Raw genomic sequence first — 22,449 nt, forward strand, 5'->3', positions numbered from 1 at the left:
TGTGTTTAATCATGGTATTGTGAATGTGACAAAATTCTTAATAAGTCACAGCTTATATTACTTACTGGGAAAATTTTAATTTTATTAAGTCTTCTATCTCTGAATTTTTGGTCTAAGTGTGTGATCTTAATCGCTAAGCTACTACTATTGCTCTAGTGGGCCTCCACTGATCCTACAGCCTACGCGTTAACTTAATAAACGTTTGCACAAACCCAACCGATTAGCTTATCGATAAATTATGCGATCGATTTATAATTCATCGATAACCTAATCGCATCACTAGTGTTGCGTAATGTCGGCATATCTTATCCGCACAGCATCCATTCGCCCACACATCGCCACAAAATATAAATGCCTGCCAAGCCCTTTGGTTTATTTTTTATTTTAAGTATTGTCTTCGCTTATTTTATTTGCCTTTTCGATAAAGCTCGTATCGATGTTTTGACACTTTGGAAGAATGGGCTTATCGATTGGTTTAATGATGTTGGGATTTGGGAGTTTAAAAGGCCTTAAATTATAACGTAGTTGGGACATAATATTATGGTGTTTGTTTTCAAAGCTTTTTAAGTACATATAATTTTTGTGGGAATCCTTATCCCTTATCTGCAATTGTTTAGGAGAGTAATTCTGCTCTATTATCTCCCTTAGTATTTTCTGCCTTCATAAAGTTATATACACATATTTCAATTGAATTTTTTAAGCAAATTCTAGTTCAGGATACATCGCTCATTTTTGCAAGTGACTACTATCAAGCTAATTTTCCGTTTGTAGCTTTATTTTGATGAGACACCGAATAATTTCGTGTACGAAAGTCTCGATTGTGGTAGCTAACAGAGATAACAAGGATAAAAAAAATTTGATTTGATGGTTCTCAAATATTTATTACTAACTGAATTTTTTTTTTGTTCAATCTCAAGATAATTACCTAAATTATTCGAAAAAATATTTGTCCTACAATATCTATGGTTGGTTCAAAGAGTCCCCCTTTCCAAAGTGTATCGATAACGAGGTCATCATAAATGATTACTAACAAGCTGATTTTTTTGTTTTCACTTAGTTAATGTTTATATAATTCAACAGACATATTGTCCTACAAATTGCGTAATAAATATTTGAGAACCATCAAATCAAAAAATTTTATCCTTGTTATCTCTGTTAGCTACCACAATCGAGAGTTTCGTACACGAAATTATTCGGTGTCTCATCAAAATAAAGCTACAAACGGGAAATCAGCTTGATAGTAGTCACTTGCAAAAATGGGCGATGTATCCTGAACTATTCAGTCCATTTTTATTCGATATACTCCTACAGGAATTTTAAAATGTTGTAACCTTCCGATCGAACCTATTTACATGCCCTAAGGTGGGTAGATACTTAAAGTTATCTGCCATGTGGGTGGTAGGTAGGTAATAGGTAGATAGTATCCAATGTTTGAATTCCAACTAGAATCTTTCAATATGCTAAATATAATTAAAAATCATTCACACTCCTTTGAAAACCAGAAAAACGTATGATACATATATACTTCGTTAATAGCAAGATTATTTTCCTACTTAAAAGGACGAAAGTCTTAGCTCTCAACTATAAGCAAAGAAGAGCACCATAAGCTCATAACTGCCAACTAATTGCCCAACTTCGTCCAACAATATTTGCGCACTATCGCTCTATGTTGCCATAAGCGACATTTAACGAGCCCTCTATCGTAATGGACGACACTAATCACATAGTTTTGGCGGGAGTGCGAGTGTGATACTGCCAATATTATGATAGATGTTTTTTAGTACTTTTTGGTAGAAAATATGGTATTAAAACATGGGAAATATTAAACAAAAAACATTCAGAAAAGGACTGTAATTTTTTATAACGTTTGAAGTTGACACAGCGGTAATATTAAGTGTCGATGTACTTTGACGTGACCTTCAATATTTGAAGAGGATTGTCTCTTCAGAAAATCTTTTGGACAAATAGCACTTATATGCTGAAAAGGAGAAAAAAGCACAATTTCCTTGAAGTGAAATTTCACTCTATGTTCATTTCCTGGCAATAGAAAAGTCTACCTACGTTAGTAGTAGTAGCAGCCCGGTTCACAGAATTAGTCGGTTCATGATTTCTTTCTATTGTCTGCCAGAAAAAAGAACAAATAATGTAAGAAATTATAAGTAAAACAGTGGTAATTAGACAAACAGCAGCTTTATCAGCAAATGGTGATACTGACTCTTATCCAAATCGAGTTAAATTCTACTAACAAGACTTGATAATTCCACAGATCTCCATTCACAAAACGAAACCCAACGATACAATACTCTTCTTCATTATAACAGCTATGTTTACAGGACCGACATAATAATATACTGTGACTCTTACTCTGTAACAGGCGACATCGCTTTGAGCGGAATTTAACGAGCGCCTTTATGAAAATGGACTGAAGCTATCATGGCAGTGTTTTACCTTATATCAATGTAATGATAGTTGCGAATTTTTGTACCAGTATTTGCACGCAGATTCGCTCCTCTGAATGCACTACGATTGATTTTTAATTTCGAATATGTCGTAAAGAATTCAATTTAAACATAATTCAATAAGAATTCATTTTGTGAAACGTATTTTGAGTTTATTTTAAAACCACGTTACATTGGAAAATGTTTATTTATTTATTTATTTTTATTTATTTATTTTATTTAAGAAATACCAACGTTTAATTACATTGAAGCATTAACTATTAACTTAGACTTAAATGTTTTAGTAAATGTAACAAACAATTACAGGTATTTACAACATGCAAAATATAAGTTTCACAAACCAACCGTTAATTTTATATACTTATTACAAATAACAAAAAAAAATTATAATGTGAAACAAAGGGTTAACTTATATATGTATACTAGTAACAATCAGTAAAATCTTACTGCTAACATTAAACAATAAAACAATGTCTCGCTACTTTTAAATTTAACATAAAAAAGCTAAGATTATATAATTGTATAATTTCAATAATTAGAAATACATGATTATTCTTTTAACTTACATAGAAACAATTCACGAACAGACTGAAGCGATGCATTATTAATATCAATAATATCACTATATTTATTGACAATATTGCACAGTCTTGGAATAGGAGAGTTGGCTCCGAACTTACATCTACGGACTGGTGGAACAAGAGGAGCAATTTGCTTTCGGGGATACCTACTAGGGACACGAAAGTTAAATTTTTTCAAAAGTTGAGGGCAGTCGATTTTATAAGTCAAAACTTTCAAACTAAAAATGAGATCGATTATAATTTGCCGTTCTTCCAAAGAGGTCATTTTAAAAAATGCAAGTCTCTTAGTATAGGATGACAATTTATTTCTTGATAATCCGTTTGAATAAATTAAGTGCCAAATAAATCTTTTTTGTATTCGCTCTATTCTTAACATGTGTGTCGCATAGTGAGGTCTCCAGACCACCGTTCCGTATTCCAAAATGCTTCGTACTAGTGAGTTGTATAGTGAGATTTTAAGTTTATTATTCCGAAATACTTTTATATTTCTAATTAAAAATCCTAGCATTTTAGATGCCCGGGAGGTAACGTACTCTATATGAGGCACGAAAGTTAACTTAGCATCAAAAACGATTCCCAGATCTTTAACTTGGTTTAACCTTTTAATGGAAGTGCCATTGATGCTATATGTGTACTTAACGTTAGTACTTTTACGTGAAAAAGTAATAAAATGGCACTTATCTGAATTTAGTTCCATGCCATTATTTTCGCACCATGAAACAATGCTCTCGAGATCTGACTGAAGTCCGATACAGTCTTGTATTGAATTAATTTCTTTAGATATTTTCAGGTCATCGGCATATAGATATGATTTTGATAATTTTATGGACGTGACGATATCGTTAATAAAAAAGTTGAAAAGGAGAGGGCCTAAATGGGATCCCTGTGGTACACCAGAAGTAATATTTTGAGAAGAAGAATTGAAACCATTGACCACCACAAAGAAATAGCGACTAGATAAATATGATTCTAACCATTTCAAAAATATGTTGGATATACCATAAGCTGATAGTTTGGCAATCAAGACACTATGACTGACCCGATCAAAAGCCTTACTGAAGTCAGTATATACAACGTCAACCTGTTTCTGTGAATCTAGTGATTCAGTTAAACTTTCACAAAAATCTACAAGATTGGTTGTTGTTGATCTTGAAGGTACAAATCCATGTTGAGCTTCATGTAAGAACAATTTGAAATGGTTTTGAAGGGAGGGACAAATTAAAGCTTCCAAAACTTTAGCAAATGTGGACAAAATAGAAATTGGTATATAGTTTTGAATTGAATCCTGAGGGCCTGCCTTGTGTATTGGGATCACTTTGGCTGTTTTCCAATATGATGGAAAGCATCCAGTTTTTAGAGATCTGTTATAAATAAGTGAGAGAGGTACGGCCAACTGTTTAGCATATTCAACAACAAAAATTGAGGGAATTCCATCGGGCCCTGCTCCTTTATTATTATCGAGAGATTTCAGTTTTTTCAAAATCATAGCATCATCAATATGTGGTGGTACTAATAGCGGACTATTATTCTTAACATTAAAAAAATATTCAGAATTTATGCACTTATTGTAAGAGTCTTCTCTATCACTTGTATATATAGACCCGAAATATGAAGAGAAAAGCTCACAAATTTGGGAACCGTCTGAAGCTGTCACCTCACCGTCAGTCATAAGAGCCGGATAAGCACCAGTACCGCCACGTTTCGATTTAATATAACTCCAAAAAAATTTAGGGTTACGTTTAAATTCATTTTGAAGGTTTATCAAATATCGACTATAGCAAACAGATGCCAGACGCGTGCAACGTGAGCTTATCAACTTTAGTTCAATCAGATCTCGGGGGTTTTTGTAATATTTGACACGCCGTCTTAATTTAGTTTTCTCTTTTAAACAATTTATCAAGGAACGGTCGTACCACGGAGGATATTTAGAACTAGGCTTATTTTTTAAGGGCACTGTTTCGCGTATTATTTTTTGAATGTTTGCGTAAAATAAATTAATCATATCATTAACGTCATCAACTTTACCCATAACATTTTCCCAATCAATCAGTGCTAATTTTGAACGTATCTCATCATAGTCTGCCCGTCGAAAATTGAGTTGTTGATTCTCATTATTAAAATGTAATTTATTTTCACGCCTAAATAATATATCAATTTCTAACGGAGGATGCAAGACGTCAATAACGCTTAAGGCATCGTGTGATTGCCTGATTGTGCATGATGGCAAATTAGTTAAGACTAAGTCAAGAATTTTACCAGAGGGGTTTAAAATACAATTATGTTGTGTTAAATTATTTGTATGCATAAAGTCAGTTAAGGAGCGACCTAATTCAGGAACAACATATTCACTGGTAGCATTATTCAGTAAAACCCAATTAATACTACTCATATTAAAATCTCCAAGTATACAATATTCACAAGTTTGATTACATTCTAATATGCCGCTGCATTTGTCTAGAAACCCGTCCAGCATAGAACGGTTAACAGGTGGCGGCAAGTAAATTAAAAAAAAAAAATGTTGATTAGTTAAATGTTGATCTTGGATACCGATTATGAATGTGGTTTTTGACTTTCTTGAACTGATTCTTTAAAGTGCTCTTTATTATTTATTACCCGATTTCGGAGAATGCGCGCGATTTTATCAATCGACGGTAATAAGAAACAATGATATCGTTAAAATAATTGCTGTAAGGGTTTACGCCAACGAAAATATGGCCAAATTGACATTTTATTAACGAAAATAATTTAATTGTAGCAGTAGTATGTGTATTGTGTATCCTTAAAATACTTTTTACAAAATTCCTTTCACACCTTTTTGCGACTTTCGGATGACAAAATATAATATAAATTTAGTTTAATAGCTATTTACTCCTTTGTAAATAGCTATTAGCTTTGTCCCTGTCCTTTGTCCCTGTTTAAAATGTACTCCTTTGTTGTTTAATTGGTTGTTAGATTAAATAATAAGTATCAAAAAATACGTAAAAATAATTCCAAAATACTTATCAAAATGACTGGTCGGGGTCATCGACCGGCAGCTTAATAAAGCAACGTAAATGCAGACTACAACAGATGTTAACAATACTGTTAGTTTTTTAATAAAATCGCCTCCTGGCGCCGCGCCAACCCTATCGATGTACTTATTGTAGTGTAAGAGCCTGCTTTGTTAATATTGCAGTCATATACTCGTTAGTCAAATAAGTGATATATTATTAGATAGTATGAACGGATTTAATAAAATAAAAATGAACTTAATATTCTCTAATTAAACGTAATAAATATAACAAATAAGCATTTGTGAAACTTGTTAAGCAAAGTCTACGGCTACCGTGTTACCAACCAGGGCAAGTAATATGATGAACTATGATTAGGTTATGTTTCAATAGTAGTTACCTATTATAACAATTGCTTATATTGCTGTCGTGTATACATAATTAAAAATTCATTAGCATTAGCACAGCATGGACTTTAATTTCTATCACATGAACGTGTCACACAAAAATGTCATTAGCTCTCGCACTATACAGTGCTGAGAATAATTGGTTCGATCAAAGCGTCTTGCCGTAGCCCGTGTCGGGTCAACGGAACAATGAACAATTTGGAGTGTTTCGTGTAAATGCGGAAAAAGTCGCAAGCGGGTGGATTGAACCTATTGATTGAATTAAGTTGCCTTATGACATTGAGAACTTATGAACTTAACAAAGGCAAAATCCACAAAAAAAAACTAGTAAAAATATTTTTCATAGAAAAAAAAAATATGATCTTTAGCTGTACTTAAAGACAGGCATTATAAGTTAGGGATGGAAAATGTGTGAATTCCTGATTGATTCTGAAAATATATCAAATTGTACCTTTTTGAACGTGTTACTAAGTAAATCAATAATCACACAAAACCTATTTTATAGTACAGTTGGATTACTATAAAATATACTCACGTATTAGTATCGTGATTAGTCAGCATTGAAAGGTCAAAAAACTAATTAAATATCACACTATTTGCTTTCGTATTGCTTAAGGACACGTAACGTTTTTAATATGAAAATATTAACGGCACATTTATGAGCTACCTGTAAGACTGTATAAAATTTTATGAGGTTCATAAACTGTATGACCAATAGCATGTTCAGTAGTGTGATAATCAAGTGATTTGTACTACTGTATGCTGTTGTCAATGCTATGTTTGTGAGAACTGATGGATGGTCTGATAATCGTGAAATTTAGCTTTTTTGATAGACTATGTCAATCCTGTGACTTTTTATTAGTGATAGATTACCACCAATGAAAACGCACTTTCTGACACGAATTAATTTGGTTTCCCCAACACTTAATATCAAGTACTACAGAACCTTTCAATACACATCCTATCGAAATATCAATTTTAGCAGCAAAAACAGAGAATCAACATCATCGCGGGGGTCGAATTCCAAGCTCTTATGGGAATCTTAAATTGACAGCGTCATTACTAAGTGACGTAATGCACTATTTATATAATTACAAGCAGAGTAGGCTACCGCTGTTCTTTACCAGGAAAAAATCAGTTACCTACTTATTAAAAAAAATTGTTAACGAAATTTTCTCAGACATAGATGAAAAAATAACTAAACATGGCCAAGCCGTTTCGACGGAGTTTGATAACAAACACTGAGACATAAGAATTTTTATGCGTATAGATAACTAGCTTTCCACCCGCGGCATCGCCCGCGCAGTCAAAGAAAAACCCGCATAGTTCCCGTTCCTGTGGGATTTCCGGGATAAAACCTATCCTATGTACTTTCTCGGGTATCAAAATATCTCTATACCAAATTTCATGCAAATTAGTTCAGTAGTTAAGGCGTGATTGAGTAACAGACAGACAGACAGAGTTACTTTCGCATTTATAATATTAGTATGGATGTTCACACAATATTGATGTTTTGCATTAAAACAAAACATGTATTATGTGTCGAATAAAACACACAGCGTTGGATGAAGAAAGCAGTCTATGAATCCTATATATCTCTATGCAAATTGGGTCACCTTACCAAATATCGATGGATCTTTCACCTCACTAGCAAGAGCGCGTCCCTAGTATGGCATCTGTCATCATCGCCTTTGACGCGCTGTCATCTTCCAAGCTCCATAGCATCTTCATCAGCAAGCAGTAAACTGCAACGCTGTGTGTTTTATTCGACACATAATACATGTTTTGTTTTAATGCAAAACATCAATATTATGTGTCTTTCTAAAACACACAGCGTTGGATGAAGATGTGTTTGATATCTGCTGGTGAAGAAAGACATACAAACGCTATGTTGAAAATAAATTATCTTGTTAATATTGTAATACCTAAGTGCTGTATTAACAACTTAAATTTCATTCCTTACAGAATGTTAAATGAACCTGTTGTATTGTAAAATAAAGTTATATTTTAAATTCTAAAAACAATACAAGGGGGTTATGTAATAACAACAAAAATTGTTTTTCTTTCATATTGTAAGAACTAACCATATAGGTATCCTCTAAATTTTAAATTATTCTCCTCAGATAATCTTCTCAATAAGCCAATACTAATGAACTAAGTCTTAGAACCTAAGAACTGCTTAATTATTTCTCTATATCTTTGATACAAATCAAAGTTCAAATAATAACATAAAAATAAAATTTTAAAAATTATAACTCAAAGGAAGATCAATGTCACCAAGGATAAACAATGGAGCCTCTAAGGCTAAATACTACAGTAAATAACATCTGTATATAAAATAACTATAATAAGCAATGTTAACACAACTGTACCTTAAGCATTAAGCATGTTTGTTACACATTGATCATTACTATGATCTTAAATTAATTACACTGAATTAAATAATAAATTAAACAGTTTCAGGTTACCTTAAAGTAAACCAGACTCACTGGCACTGGCTAAATTGACTGATTGACAGTAAAACTTTTATAATTGACTGTATGGTCCTTCCACTGCCTCCACGGGTTGGTGCCCTTACCACATTCTTGAAGCCACTGCTGGACAGGGCTGCTATGTTTACTGTCTTTAAGATCTGGAGGGACCTTAACTAGCCAGAGATAAAGGTTTGTGTTGCAAGGTTAAAGGGTCCGCCCCTTTATATAATTTAGATAAGAATCAATTATCTACTTTTAAGATTGAAAATCAGTCCTTTGTTACTTGAACCAACCTTTCCACATGGGTCACTGGGCATATCTATGTGTCTGAGTTTCCTCACAACCGACCACCTGATGGATAATGTGTTGTTGTATCCATTTAGTATCCAAATTCTGGTCAGGTTAGTCAATCTTATCTTGCTGTGATAAAAAAACTGTATTTTGAGGTTTTCAGAAGTCATGTTCATGTCATGAACAGGTTGAGCTTGCTTATGATAGACTTAAGCCAATTAAATAGAATCCCTGTGTACTAGATTACATGCATTCTTTTTTTTTTTTTTTTTTTTTAGCATTGCATTATGAAAGTCACCTCCTGCTTGGAGGGTCATATGTTGGCACTGTGGAGGGGCACCACTACTTAACTGCTCTTTCTCCTTTGCTTTACAATGGGCTGTTTTCTCCCCTCCCCCCCCCCTTTTTCTGACTGAGCAGTTGGGGGGCCATAAGGCCGTAAGGCCATTCACCAATGGTCTGAGTGCTCATGACTTCCGGGTCAATAACCATATATAACCATAATAGTCAATAACCATAAGCCATCTTTAGGCGCTTGACATTGAGTTGCGGAGAAATGCCCGTATATTATTATTATTTATTATATCAACCATAAGCCACCCTTGGGTGCTATGTATCTGCCCCGGTCCCGGGGTGCGAGATGCGCTAGTGCACTTGGAGGATTACCCTTGAAAGGGAATATTCAGTCTAGGCGTCAGCTCCATCAACGACTGCAGATGTCGCAAAATTCGGAGCAGGCTTTGGCAAATATGCCTTGGCACTAAAGCATTCCTTTGGGTAGCGAAATGGTCCATATCAGGAGCTTCCGAAATATTATATTTCCTGTTGTACAAGGTAGGAGAAGCCACTCCGGTACAGGTTGATTTCTTGAGAGGCAATCTAAATCAAAGGCCACTTAGGCGTCCTGGAAGCGTGCCAAGAGTTATTCTCAACTTTTCAGCTAGGTACAGTTACTCAGTTGTAAGAGCTAAGAGAGACAGCAACCTTTGTATGTGGGCGACCAAAGTCTGATTGATAGCTTGGGCTACAGGATGTGCACCCCTTGCAATTTACTCAGAAGCACTTTTATTGCATATCTGGTACACGACATCTAAGTCAGAAGTTCTAATGCCAAGTCCCCTGCTTCCCTCTTCATTTCTCTGACAGGTAAGTACTGTTCAGATGTCCTACTCAGCCCGCATCCGCGGTATCTGTAGTTAGGAAGTGAGAAACTTGTTCTTTTACAAAGACTATTACATTTCTGTCTATGTTTCTTTTCCACAACTCTTAAGTCTTGTATAGCATGTAGAGGGAAAGCCTTTCTCTCTTGGTCTGCTGTGCGCGAAACTCTAGAGAAATACCTGGAGGCGACAACTGTACAGTCCTCTCAGTGTTAGATGTCTAGAACTGTCTGCAACTCTTATTTAGTGCAAGACATGGTCCTTTTAATGACTACCACAGTATGCTCTATCTTTGAGGCTTTTGGGACTGGCAATAACACAGACATTTCTATAGTATTACACATGAGGCACAAGTATCCAGGCTTACAATGTACACTTTGTAATTGATGTGCCAAACCTGCCTTCCCAAAATCTCTATGGTCTCCGGGACCTGTAGAGTTAATTGGAACAATCCTTGTAGACGAAAAGATAATTGTCTAACAAGAAGGCTGTAGCTCATTCTGTGGCTTTACTAAAATCTCCATGGTCTCCGAGACCTGTGAAGTTAAATTATTAGAATAATCCTGATAGTTTAACTAAATCAGAGGGCTGTGGCCCTTTTTGTGATTGGAGTGCCAATCAAGCTCTACCAATATCTCCATGGTCTCCGCGACCTGTGAAGTTGAATTGGAATAGTCTTGTCAGTCAGGCTTTACCAAAACCCCCATGGTCTCCGCGACCTGTGAAGTTAAATTGGAATAGTCCTGCCAATCAGGCTTTACCAAAACCTCCATGGTCTCCGCGACCTGTGAAGTTAAATTGGATTAGTCATGGTAGACCCAAAAGATAATTGTCCAACTAAATCAGAAGGCACTTTATGTGGCTGTAGTGCCAATTAAGCTTTTCCAAAATCCTCACAGTCTACAAGACCTGTGAAGTTAATTTTGCAACGGTCTCAATAGACCAAAACTTAATAGCTTAAATAAAACAGAAGGAGGGCACCTCCAGCCTGTAGGGTCTCCGCGACCATTTGAAATGGCTGCCATATGCAGGCAGAAAATAGGCCAATGATGCCTGATTGTACAAGCCAATCCTGACCTTGTGAGAATCTCATTACTGTTACCAATGATGTCTAATTTTACAAGACAATCCTGGCTTTGTAAAATGATAAAATGTTTAATTACCGTTATAATCTGTGATCTGTATCAAAATTACCTGGTTAATACCTAGGTGTTTAGGTGTCTCAGGTTGAATATCAACCTGGCGGAGCCATCAGCTCTTATTGCCAGAAGCATATCTGAATGTAAGTATGGCATATATTTTTCTGGGTCTTTCTGGACACAGTTCTTTCAGCATAACCATACTAAGCTAATCATGGCTAAGGACGCCTTGTACATATTTTCAGTACATATTTTTGTAGAAGATACAAATAAAAAATACAAAGATTTTGGTTACTTTACTGTTGATATTATAGAATTGTTATCACACCTGAGTGTTAATTTTAAGGCAAGCTCTTTCACTTAAGTAAGAAAGGAACTAGATAAACAACATTATCATCAGTAACATTATAACCAAGAATGATCTCATTCAACTGTTCGGGGATACAGTAAATATGGGTCCTTGATGATGATAATGTATATAAACATATCTACCTCTTATAATCTGCAATGTCTATTTCTTATGATTTTTCACTACTATTCAAATAAGTACCCATAGAATCAAAGCTTATTCTGGTATCAATTGGCTATGAAAATAAGCTCCTTATGTTAAGAATTATTTACCATAAGATAAATTAGGTAATCTCAACTTGCAGTAATAAGTAGCTCTTACTGAATATTGTGTGAGACTGTTGCTCATATTATACACTCTATATCATATCCTATAATAAGTAATGTAAAATCTATATGTGACATGTATCAATATTGAAATAATATTAAAATAGTTAATTAACAATTTCTTCTCTTTAGAATATTGTGATAGACAGGTTTTATAACTAACTATCTAAAATCTAAGTACATCTTAATTGTCTTGAATTATTTATGTAGTCAGTGGGCACTAAGTAGTAGGTACTCACTTTTGTTGAGGTAGTTACAATTGAATGGTCTAAGTGATTGAGATGCCTCACTACCTGCTGAGTGCTGGGGCTCGTTAGCCAGAGGGGATCACGGTGGATTCCTTATACCTAAGTACCTTCTACCTAGGTAGCCTAACGCTATTTCACAAGTCTGGTTAAAAGCAATACTTGACACAGTAACCAATGTGCCTGTGTATGATAAAGAAACCCGATGATAATGTAGTGATCTCATTATAGGCATGCATTGTGTTTTATTAATTACCTACATCTAAATATTGATGTATTTGTGTCAAATACTGTGAAATGTATGCCACGTGCTGGATGAAAAACTATGCACGAGTCCGGACATGTTCTGACAAGTTTGATTGTACTTACGGAATTTCTCGTCTCCCGGTCTCTTGGGCAGTGACGAACCATTACTTCTCTCGTCCTCCGAGGACGAAAAAGAGTTCCCGCCACTATTATACATACCAAAGCACCGGTTTTCGAATTTCCTTCCGACAACGTGGTCTTTTGTGTTTCGTATTGGAACTAATTCCGTTTTTCACTAGAAAAACACTAAAATTTAACGCGTGTGTGTTTTATCACACTTAATATTCGAGAATTATAATTATATATATTCGAATTCGAGAATTATATTCTGCGCGATGTTATTGCGCACGAATTCATAAACGCTATGGAGCTTGGAAGATGACAGCGCGTCAAAGGCGATGATGACAGATGCCATACTAGGGACGCGCTCTTGCTAGTGAGGTGAAAGATCCATCGATATTTGGTAAGGTGACCCAATTTGCATAGAGATATATAGGATTCATAGACTGCTTTCTTCATCCAACGCTGTGTGTTTTAGAAAGACACATAATAGCTGCTTATTGTTATTTTTAATTAATTATTTAACATCTATAAGAGTCATATATGGTGAGTGGTATGCGAACTCTTCCTCAAACGAAGAATAAGTAATTGTTATTGAAACACGGCTAGTTGTTTATATTATATGTTTATAGTTGTTTATGTGTTTGTTAGATTGAACTAGATGTTGTCTAGGGTCTTGTGAATACGTTGAGACTTTAGATATGAGTTTATGATGCATTTTATTCAATTTGTTTTGTTTTATACAAATATAATCAATTTCTTTTTATAGGCATTAAACCAAACTGTATTCTTCTGTTCCAATAAAATATCTAGTAGGCAGAGCAGAAAATTGGTTTTTTAAACTTATGTAGAGCAGACTTTTTAAATTGTATAATCGAATTATCGAAAAAACTTAAAAGATTAGATAGGACATATTACTTGCTACGGGAGCATTTATAAGATTATATTTGCGAACAAAGTCGCATGATAAAGCTAGTGTCTTCCGTATCATGACTCGCCTGGTATTTTCCCGTGGTTTGCTCGAACCTCTCTATGTTAATGTTAACTACTTTCGTTATCAGACTTCTGTCGGACCGTGACATTTACAAGGTGGTTATAAATTTTATATAGCCCGATTTTATTGCTTTTAACATAATCTACGTATAGTTAATTTTCGATAGGTGTGCTTTAATTTAACGAAGATTTATTAATAAAAAGGTTAAAGTTATTGAATAATTAATGTAAAGTTTTTTTTCAGTAATGTGTTTAGAAATATTGAAATAAAGAATAAAAAAGACGCATGCTGTGCCTTCAAGCCACACCTCCGTGCCCGTCGGAGTGGAGAGCGTGAGGTTTTTTTCGTTACGGAATTTCTGGATTCGGTCCCCGCGCTCAGGCCCGCGATAGATGCTATGCAATAATATAAGCTTAATAATATAACGGAATTTCTGCTTCATGAGTTGCTAAATATATTTATTATAGGTACATATTTCAATACTCTGCGATGCGTAAAATTACATAAAAAAATCATCTCATTACAATGACTTGTGATGGCATTGATTGTAAATTGTAATTACCAAAATATCGCGTTTAAATAATGAACAAAACGCCTTTTAAACCCATTATTACGTACTATATGAGATTGGAACGATCAAGTGCACTTCGTAAGCGTAAAAATCAATATTTTATCACATATTTATTATGATTGTTCCATAAAAATATAATAAGCGAATAAGCGACTTGCGAAGCGTGAGTCACAAACAAATTATTCGATTCTTGTTTACGCATCGAGTGATAATCGATAATTCGATACATCGATGTCCGATGCGATGGTTTATTTATAAGCCAATCAAGTGTTCCTTTGCGATGCAAATGCTCGCCGGTCTAGTGGTTAATGTATTCGCTTTTTAATCATCGTGTACAAGTTTGGAATGTTTATGGCTATTTTCCATTGGAGAATGTTTTCCGGAGTCTGATGCTAGGAGATTGTGGAGTTATAAATGATACTATCGCACCTACGGATAGGAACAAGAGAAACCAAAGCAAGACTTTAACTTTAACTTCTTGCTTTTTTTCTTAAATTAGGAAGTTTTGCAGATGATATTTTCTCCAAAACTGTGGCTTCGTGACTTTCATCCTCAAATTTCAGCCTTCTTCTTGCAAGAGGATCGTTCTTACATTAGACTTTTGTTTGAGGTAATATATACACATTACACAGTTCTCTAAACTGTCTAGATAAGACTGAACTGCCATAAATACATTATTATGAACCGATTATATGATAGATCATTATCAAATGCTCCAATAATGCCTTAAGTTTTTCTTAACTATGCAATAATGTCGATTTGATCGAATCGAGGTTGGTTCGATTAAGGTAATGTGACCTTCACATATTATAGAAGTGTACAGTTACGTATTTTTTCCCATGTTACTGATTCAGAGATTAGTATATGATGTTAGATAATCTTGGCGTTATCAAGAAGTAGGCGTCATCATCATCATCAGTATTAGTAATAGCGGATAGGAGTTTATGTCCATTATAAGTAAGAATAATAATCTTTTAATCTTAAAGTACCGTTCTTTCTCACGTGATTTTCTTCTTCCAATATTGACTATAGGGAAAAATGCAGAACTTCTCAAGCTCATAATATAATCAAAGTCATCACTATAGTATACTTAGTCTCATTAGGCAACAGAAAGAATATTCTTTTATATTTTTGCAAACATGGACATTAAACGAATAACCAATTGCATAAAATACAAAATGAACGAGCGTACGGTGCTGAGTTGAATCGAATCTATCCATGCTCGAAAAATTGTCCCAAAAATCGACACTCGTTAGTTTCTCTAATTGAAAACTCAAATACAAAGCGGCGGACAGTTAAACAAATAAACGATTCAAATTATTTTCGTCAACAGTCATCATAGATAAAAAATATGACGCTCAATTTGCTGTCATTTATTTCAATCAACATCTGACGTTTGTCGTCGCTAATATGAAAGAATCATGTCCATGTCACGAATTTAGCTGTGTGAATGGGAAAATTTATCTAGAAATAGAATTTTTGTGTCGTAAGATGGTATGTTTGTTGGTGTTTATAATCGTTTATATTATGTGGTGAGTTAAATTCACTTTCCAGTGAATTAATAAAAAAAATCATATTTCTTAAATGATTTTAATTAAAAAGTAAAATTACATTATACGTGTTATTATGAGCACGATGCTTCACAATATGTTTTTATTCTAATATTATAATTTAAAGGAATAAAACGTTCTCACGAACGAAAGCACACCGTCAGCGCTTCACATTACATATAGCGTAGGGTTGTCACATAACTCCTCCCCCCGCAGATCCGCAACTATTTTAGGACATTGAGTGACAATGTTGCGGCAGGATCAACTTCTGGGGCTGATGTTTTCTGTGTTTTCTGAATATTCATTTTCTTTGATTTGTAGCGACGATAGCACAGGAACATTGAAGTGGCCGCTGCGCTCAGTAGCTAAAGATGTAAAGTGGTATTGTCGTATGGTAGATGGAGTGCAGTCCCAAGGTTTTTTAGCGTTCTCGTCGGAATATTACTGATTGGTGCAATTAAAATTTTTGTAGGTGTATCTTTAATTTCATTATTAATATTTGTAATAGTGAGGTCGTCAGTACGTAGAGAGCAGTTTGTAGGTAACGTTGCTATGAAACTGCCTTGGAGATGAAGCTATTCCTTACGCTTGCAGGATAATTTAACCTTTGTGAGATGAGGAAAAATAATGATGTAGTGACTGTCGTCCAATTTCTCCATTGCTGGCTTAGTTAATGTTAGGCAGGTGGATTCACAGTCGCTGGATATCTCTTGCGTGGTGATGAGTTTTGCAATACAGTCGGGTGAACTTCTTGTATGATGATTTAGGGTCGACTTCACATAGAAACCGATTGCTCTTCGATTGAACTTCGGGCATTCAGCCTCTATGTGCACATAAATATCTTTATTGGTTGCTATATAGGGATAGGGAGGTATGATGATATGATTTGTACGATTAAAGTGTGAGGAGTTATAATGGGGAATCTTAATATAATTACTATCCTATTTTTATTAAAGTATGATCCAGTGCGAATTATTCGCGGAGATCTACATTAATAATTTGTTCTGAATCGTAAAAGGAACGTAAAGTAACTAATATAATACTTAATATATCTATCCCTAACATAACATGGTGCGCTCGCGATGTACGCATAAAAGCTAAACTATCCTCTATATTTCTTATTACTAAAAGTAAATCATTAATATTATCGTCTAAGGAGTCTAGGAATTGCGCTAATTCTGTATAGAACCTAAACCATTTATCAATCTACGTTTTACACTGGTTTTAAAGCTTCTAACAAGGACGATGCCTTATCCAATTTTTCGTTTAAATGTTGAACCCTAATTTTATATAGTAATAATGTACGGTTATAATAACTAATTGGTCGCATATTTTAATGAATTTTGTTAATACATGGGGGTTACCATCAAAATCTGGGACCACCCTTAAGCATTTAAAAATTTCTTCCGTGTCAAACGACATATTAAAACTATCAATACTTCTAATACTATCAACTAAACTATTTCTCGAGGACTGTTGGGTATTAACAGCCTCGGTACCCCGGGATTTCCTAGGATGGAAAATCGTGAAGGTTTATTCTAAAATTAATATAGGAATATAATATAGGAAAGCAACACAATAAAATAATCCTGTGCAACTCACATTGACATGGTTTCTGTATCGATGGCTGGATACTGCTGATGTTCTGGATACTCGCTTGGGTTTTTAAAAAAACCGGTCGGCCGCGCGGGGCCTCGGAACCGATATTCATTTCGGATATCTTCCCGCGGGCGACCCGAGTATCCTACCGACTGCGCCAGTTAAATTCACTTTCCAGTGAATTAATAAAAAAAATCATATTTCTTAAATGATTTTAATTAAAAAGTAAAATTACATTATACGTGTTATTATGAGCACGATGCTTCACAATATGTTTTTATTCTAATATTATAATTTAAAGGAATAAAACGTTCTCACGAACGAAAGCACACCGTCAGCGCTTCACATTACATATAGCGTAGGGTTGTCACATAACTGGTGTTTAATCTATCGCTTTGTTTATTTATTTGTTAACACGTTGTTAAAGAATATTGAAGATACTCGTAGACCGTAGTAGAAACTGTAGCCGAATGCGTTGCACGTCAGATGTAAGAGCTAGCGCGCAAGAGCAACTTTTGTCTCCGCAACTATTTTGTCTCTCCCATCAACTCTATGGGGAGTTGCGTCGCTACGTGCGCGCACTTTCTTACTAGCCCGTAGAGTTGATGGGAGAGACAAAATAGTTGCGGAGACAAAAGTTGCTCTTGCGCGCTAGCTTTTTGAGGTCGATAGAATTTATTCATTATTTTTGGTTAAATAATATTTCTGCTGCTATATTATATACTCAGTCTTCCTTGCAGATTTTTTAAATTGAATAACTTTCAAAATCAGCACTTAAATTATTTATTATTGTTATGTGTATGTTCTTAAATTTTATCGGCACTTCAAAACGTATGCGGGTCACCTGTTACTTGCCCAACTGACAACCGCAAACCACGATGCTCATAAAAGCAGTAGCATCACGGGAGCCTTGAGTTTTATGTTATAACGTAAAAAGATAACGTTTTCCTGTATAAAAGAAATGGTGATATAAAATTATCAATATCTTTATCCAGTATTGAGAGAATTGTTTTGTTGACTTTCTATAAAAACATGGATTGATAATGAAAATTAGAATGTTTGTTTTAGACTAACATAATAAATACAATAACTCACAGATTATAAATAACAAATTGATAACCTCCACAGCTGTGAATTAGTTTTATTTGTCTCTATGTTGGATAATAACATATAAGAATTTACAGTAAGATGTACGAACACGAACATAACCTAGATACAGGTATAACTGCATTACCAATGACATTGGCTGCAGATTTAGAGTACCTAATATACATGTATTATTGCGTGTACATCGCGTACAAAACTATGTCAAAGTGTAACATTAAAAATGTGTAGCGCAGTGGGGTCGATGTACAGTGTTAAGGGGCACACAAATAGGCGTGAGTCATGTAAACATAGTGTACTAGTTCTGTATAGTGTATGGGATTCTTTAGTTTGTGTGCAAGCGTTGATTGTCCGATGCTACTGCCTTTTATCCTACTGATATTATACATGCGAAAGTTTGAATGTTTGTTTGTCACGCAAAAACTGCTGAACGGATTCGTGAAAATTGGCACGCGCACAGAGTTCAACTTGGATTAACACATAGGATATGACGGGTTTTTCTTTTGACTACTCGGGTGAAGCTGCGCGGCAAAGTTAGTGTGGTAAATAATATTATGGTTGAACCAACGATTATTATATAGTTACTAGTAGAACGTAAAGAGAAGGCCAGTTTTGTCAATGATATAAGACTGTAGAGACAAACTAGATCATAGGTATTCTTTGGGCTAAGATAATTAGTAGAAATAGTAGACATGAGTAGAGATAGTAAGAAAATCTAATGCTCAATTCATTGAGTAGAGTAGCTAGCTTGATAACCGTTGTCCTGTCTTCATCATGCGAAATTTTAATAGTTGTTAAGTTTCGCAAATATTCCAATATCATGCATTAAAAAGATGAATGAATGACATCCATACGTTATGCTTAATAGGTATGTGATCGAGAGAGCTTGTTTTTATTTTTTTATATAAATAGATACAAACGGTACTTCATTTCTCACACATTAACGTCTCATACAATTACGCATATGTCCGATCAGTATCAAGCTAGATAGTCTAAGATCCGGCTGCAGGATTAGTGCGTTCATCGGTTTTTTGCTGAAAACCGAATTTTTATGTATATTTATAATTAGGAGAATATATATCGACTAGGTTGCCAGTCAAAATTTGGCCGCAAGCATGTTTAATTAAAATTTTTCTAATCGATTTTTGGGAAAAAAATTCGTTCACTTGTTTTTTGAATAAAATGTAGTCTACATCACGGCAAATGATATAAAGATTCAAAAAAATCACGGTTGCCGCTTTTCACCTGGCCGCAACATCTTGGCAGCCTGGTGCAAACAGGTATGATTTCGATTCATTTTTACGTTCATAACGTACATTTATGAATCATATATCAAATTAAAGCTAATTTTTTTCTATTTATTATCATATATGGTTGCCTAATTAAATCCGGCCGCAAATAAGGGTTGCCGGCTGTTAAAAATTATAAATATTTACGCCTAGTAGTACACCGACGCATTCTTTTTATGTATATTTATAATTAGGAGAATATATATCGACTAGGTTGCCAGTCAAAATTTGGCCGCAAGCATGTTTAATTAAAATTTTTCTAATCGATTATTGGGAAAAAAATTCGTTCACTTGTTTTTTGAATAAAATGTAGTCTACATAACGGCAAATGATATAAAGATTCTAAAAAATCACGGTTTCCGCTTTTCACCTGGCCGCAACATCTTGGCAGCCTGGTGCAAACAGGTATGATTTCGATTCATTTTTACGTTCATAACGTACATTTATGAATCATATATCAAATTAAAGCTAATTTTTTTCTATTTATTATCATATATGGTTGCCTAATTAAATCCGGCCGCAAATAAGGGTTGCCGGCTGTTAAAGATGTTGAATATTTAAGGTTGAGTGAAAGAAAATATGTCGTCCTTTTCAAAATGACAAATTTAAAAAGTAATATTGATTTAATATAATTAACAGCCGATCCTCTCTTTTTCTCGTTGTTTCGCTGCCACACGCGAATGCGTCGGTGTACTAATAGGCGTAAATATTTATAATTTTTAACAGCCGGCAACCCTTATTTGCGGCCGGATTTAATTAGGCAACCATATATGATAATAAATAGAAAAAAATTAGCTTTAATTTGATATATGATTCATAAATGTACGTTATGAACGTAAAAATGAATCGAAATCATACCTGTTTGCACCAGGCTGCCAAGATGTTGCGGCCAGGTGAAAAGCGGCAACCGTGATTTTTTTGAATCTTTATATCATTTGCCGTGATGTAGACTACATTTTATTCAAAAAACAAGTGAACGAATTTTTTTCCCAAAAATCGATTAGAAAAATTTTAATTAAACATGCTTGCGGCCAAATTTTGACTGGCAACCTAGTCGATATATATTCTCCTAATTATAAATATACATAAAAATTCGGTTTTCAGCAAAAAACCGATGAACGCACTAATCCTGCAGCCGGATTTCGTACTATGCATCGCTTACCATCATGAGATAACAACTTTTTGTTCTGGAGGCTACTAAGATGTCTTATAGCAGTTTTATTACCAGTGTGGGATAGAGATGGCGCTAGACGACCTATATATCGCTGTCACCTTTCCACACTGGCAATAATACCACTTTAAGACATGGTGCAGAAAAAAGGTCGTCAATAGCGAGCCGTAGTAATGTTACAAGTTACAAGTAGATACATAAATAAAATTACGCTGAATGCCTGTTCGTTGGCCTCAACTCAAACATGGTAATTAAGCGCACAGGTGCAAACTGCAAAGGCATCTACGGCTTTTTAATTATCGACAGCTCCAGTGCAATTAATTTCTGCTCTTTTACGGTTTAATGCTTTTGTAGGTTGGATGCTTTTTGCTTTGAGTGTATTACCTATTGAGAATATAATTGGTAATGGTTTGGTTTTTGAGGTTATAAGTTCGTGTTTATTTGTGTGTATAATCGGTTTAGTGTTCTAAATGTATTTATTCCTTGTTGAAGTCTATTACTGTGTTAATAATCTTTTAAATCGTATTTTCGATCGAACAACTTTTAGCTAATTACATTGTATGAATTGAATTGTATGTGTGAATTGAATTTATTAAATTACAGTACATAATTACAAAATGTGATCAATACTGGGGCTTAATTGAAAATTATAATACCATTGAGTATTGAAATTCGAAATGCTATACATATTCTAATAAGTATTTTCAGCCATTATTCTCAAGGGCTTCAAATTTTAAATGAAGTGTATAGGATGGAGGGCGTTCATTGTTTATGTGTAGATATTTCTGTGAAAACCGCTGTTTAGCATATTTCGTATGTGAAGAATAGGAGACAATATAAAAATAGATGTCACGCAATTCTTTTTTTTTTGTATAATTGCTGGATGTAGAGTTTATTAGTGTTCCCAGCAATGGGGGTTTTTATGAAATAATTCAACTGTTCGTCTATGACTTCATCTTATGTATTATCTTTCTTTGATTTTGATCTATTTTACCTATACCGTGGTCATATTCACTGTTTAGAATCTCAAATAATTATTCATTTGGAGCATTATAATACTGAAAACATTAACAGCGATCAAATAACCAGTATTCTTTATTGCGAGAAAGTAATGTGTGTATAAACAAGAAATCGAGAGTTATTTCAAGTCAATACTGAGTAATTAATTATTTATTTCAAGTCAATAATTGTTAATATATCGAATTGATATTCCCGAATCGATCATACGACTGTGCATCTTCCGCATTTTATGAAAACACTTGATAAATCCGTTATATGACACATATTAATTAATTGATAATTGCAATACGGCTGTGGTTTTGTGATGTGGTTTCTCGTGAATTGCTTTTTCCATGATGTTTCCTGCTTGTGAATGCAAGTCATG

The 22,449-nt window shown here is 34.4% G+C and overlaps 1 protein-coding gene and 1 long non-coding RNA gene across 8 annotated transcripts in view; one reads left to right on the top strand and one right to left on the bottom strand.

Moving 5' to 3' along the window:
- Positions 1 to 22,449, top strand: part of LOC123701823 (focal adhesion kinase 1) — a 156,150-nt gene that overhangs the window by 64,863 nt on the left and 68,838 nt on the right. The gene's annotated exons all lie outside the window — the stretch shown is intronic.
- LOC123701849 lies at positions 7,939 to 13,272 on the bottom strand. 4 transcript variants are annotated; one of them, XR_006752785.1, is made up of 2 exons: positions 12,791 to 13,272; positions 7,939 to 8,296 (listed from the first exon to the last, which is right to left on the bottom strand). It is a non-coding gene; the product is annotated as an uncharacterized LOC123701849 (long non-coding RNA). The 4 variants fall into 4 exon arrangements; XR_006752784.1 differs by having other exon boundaries at positions 7,939 to 8,299; XR_006752787.1 differs by lacking the exon at positions 12,791 to 13,272 and adding an exon at positions 8,906 to 9,309.

Source organism: Colias croceus, chromosome 22 (assembly GCF_905220415.1).
Source record: "Colias croceus chromosome 22, ilColCroc2.1".
Classification (NCBI taxonomy): domain Eukaryota; kingdom Metazoa; phylum Arthropoda; class Insecta; order Lepidoptera; family Pieridae; genus Colias; species Colias croceus.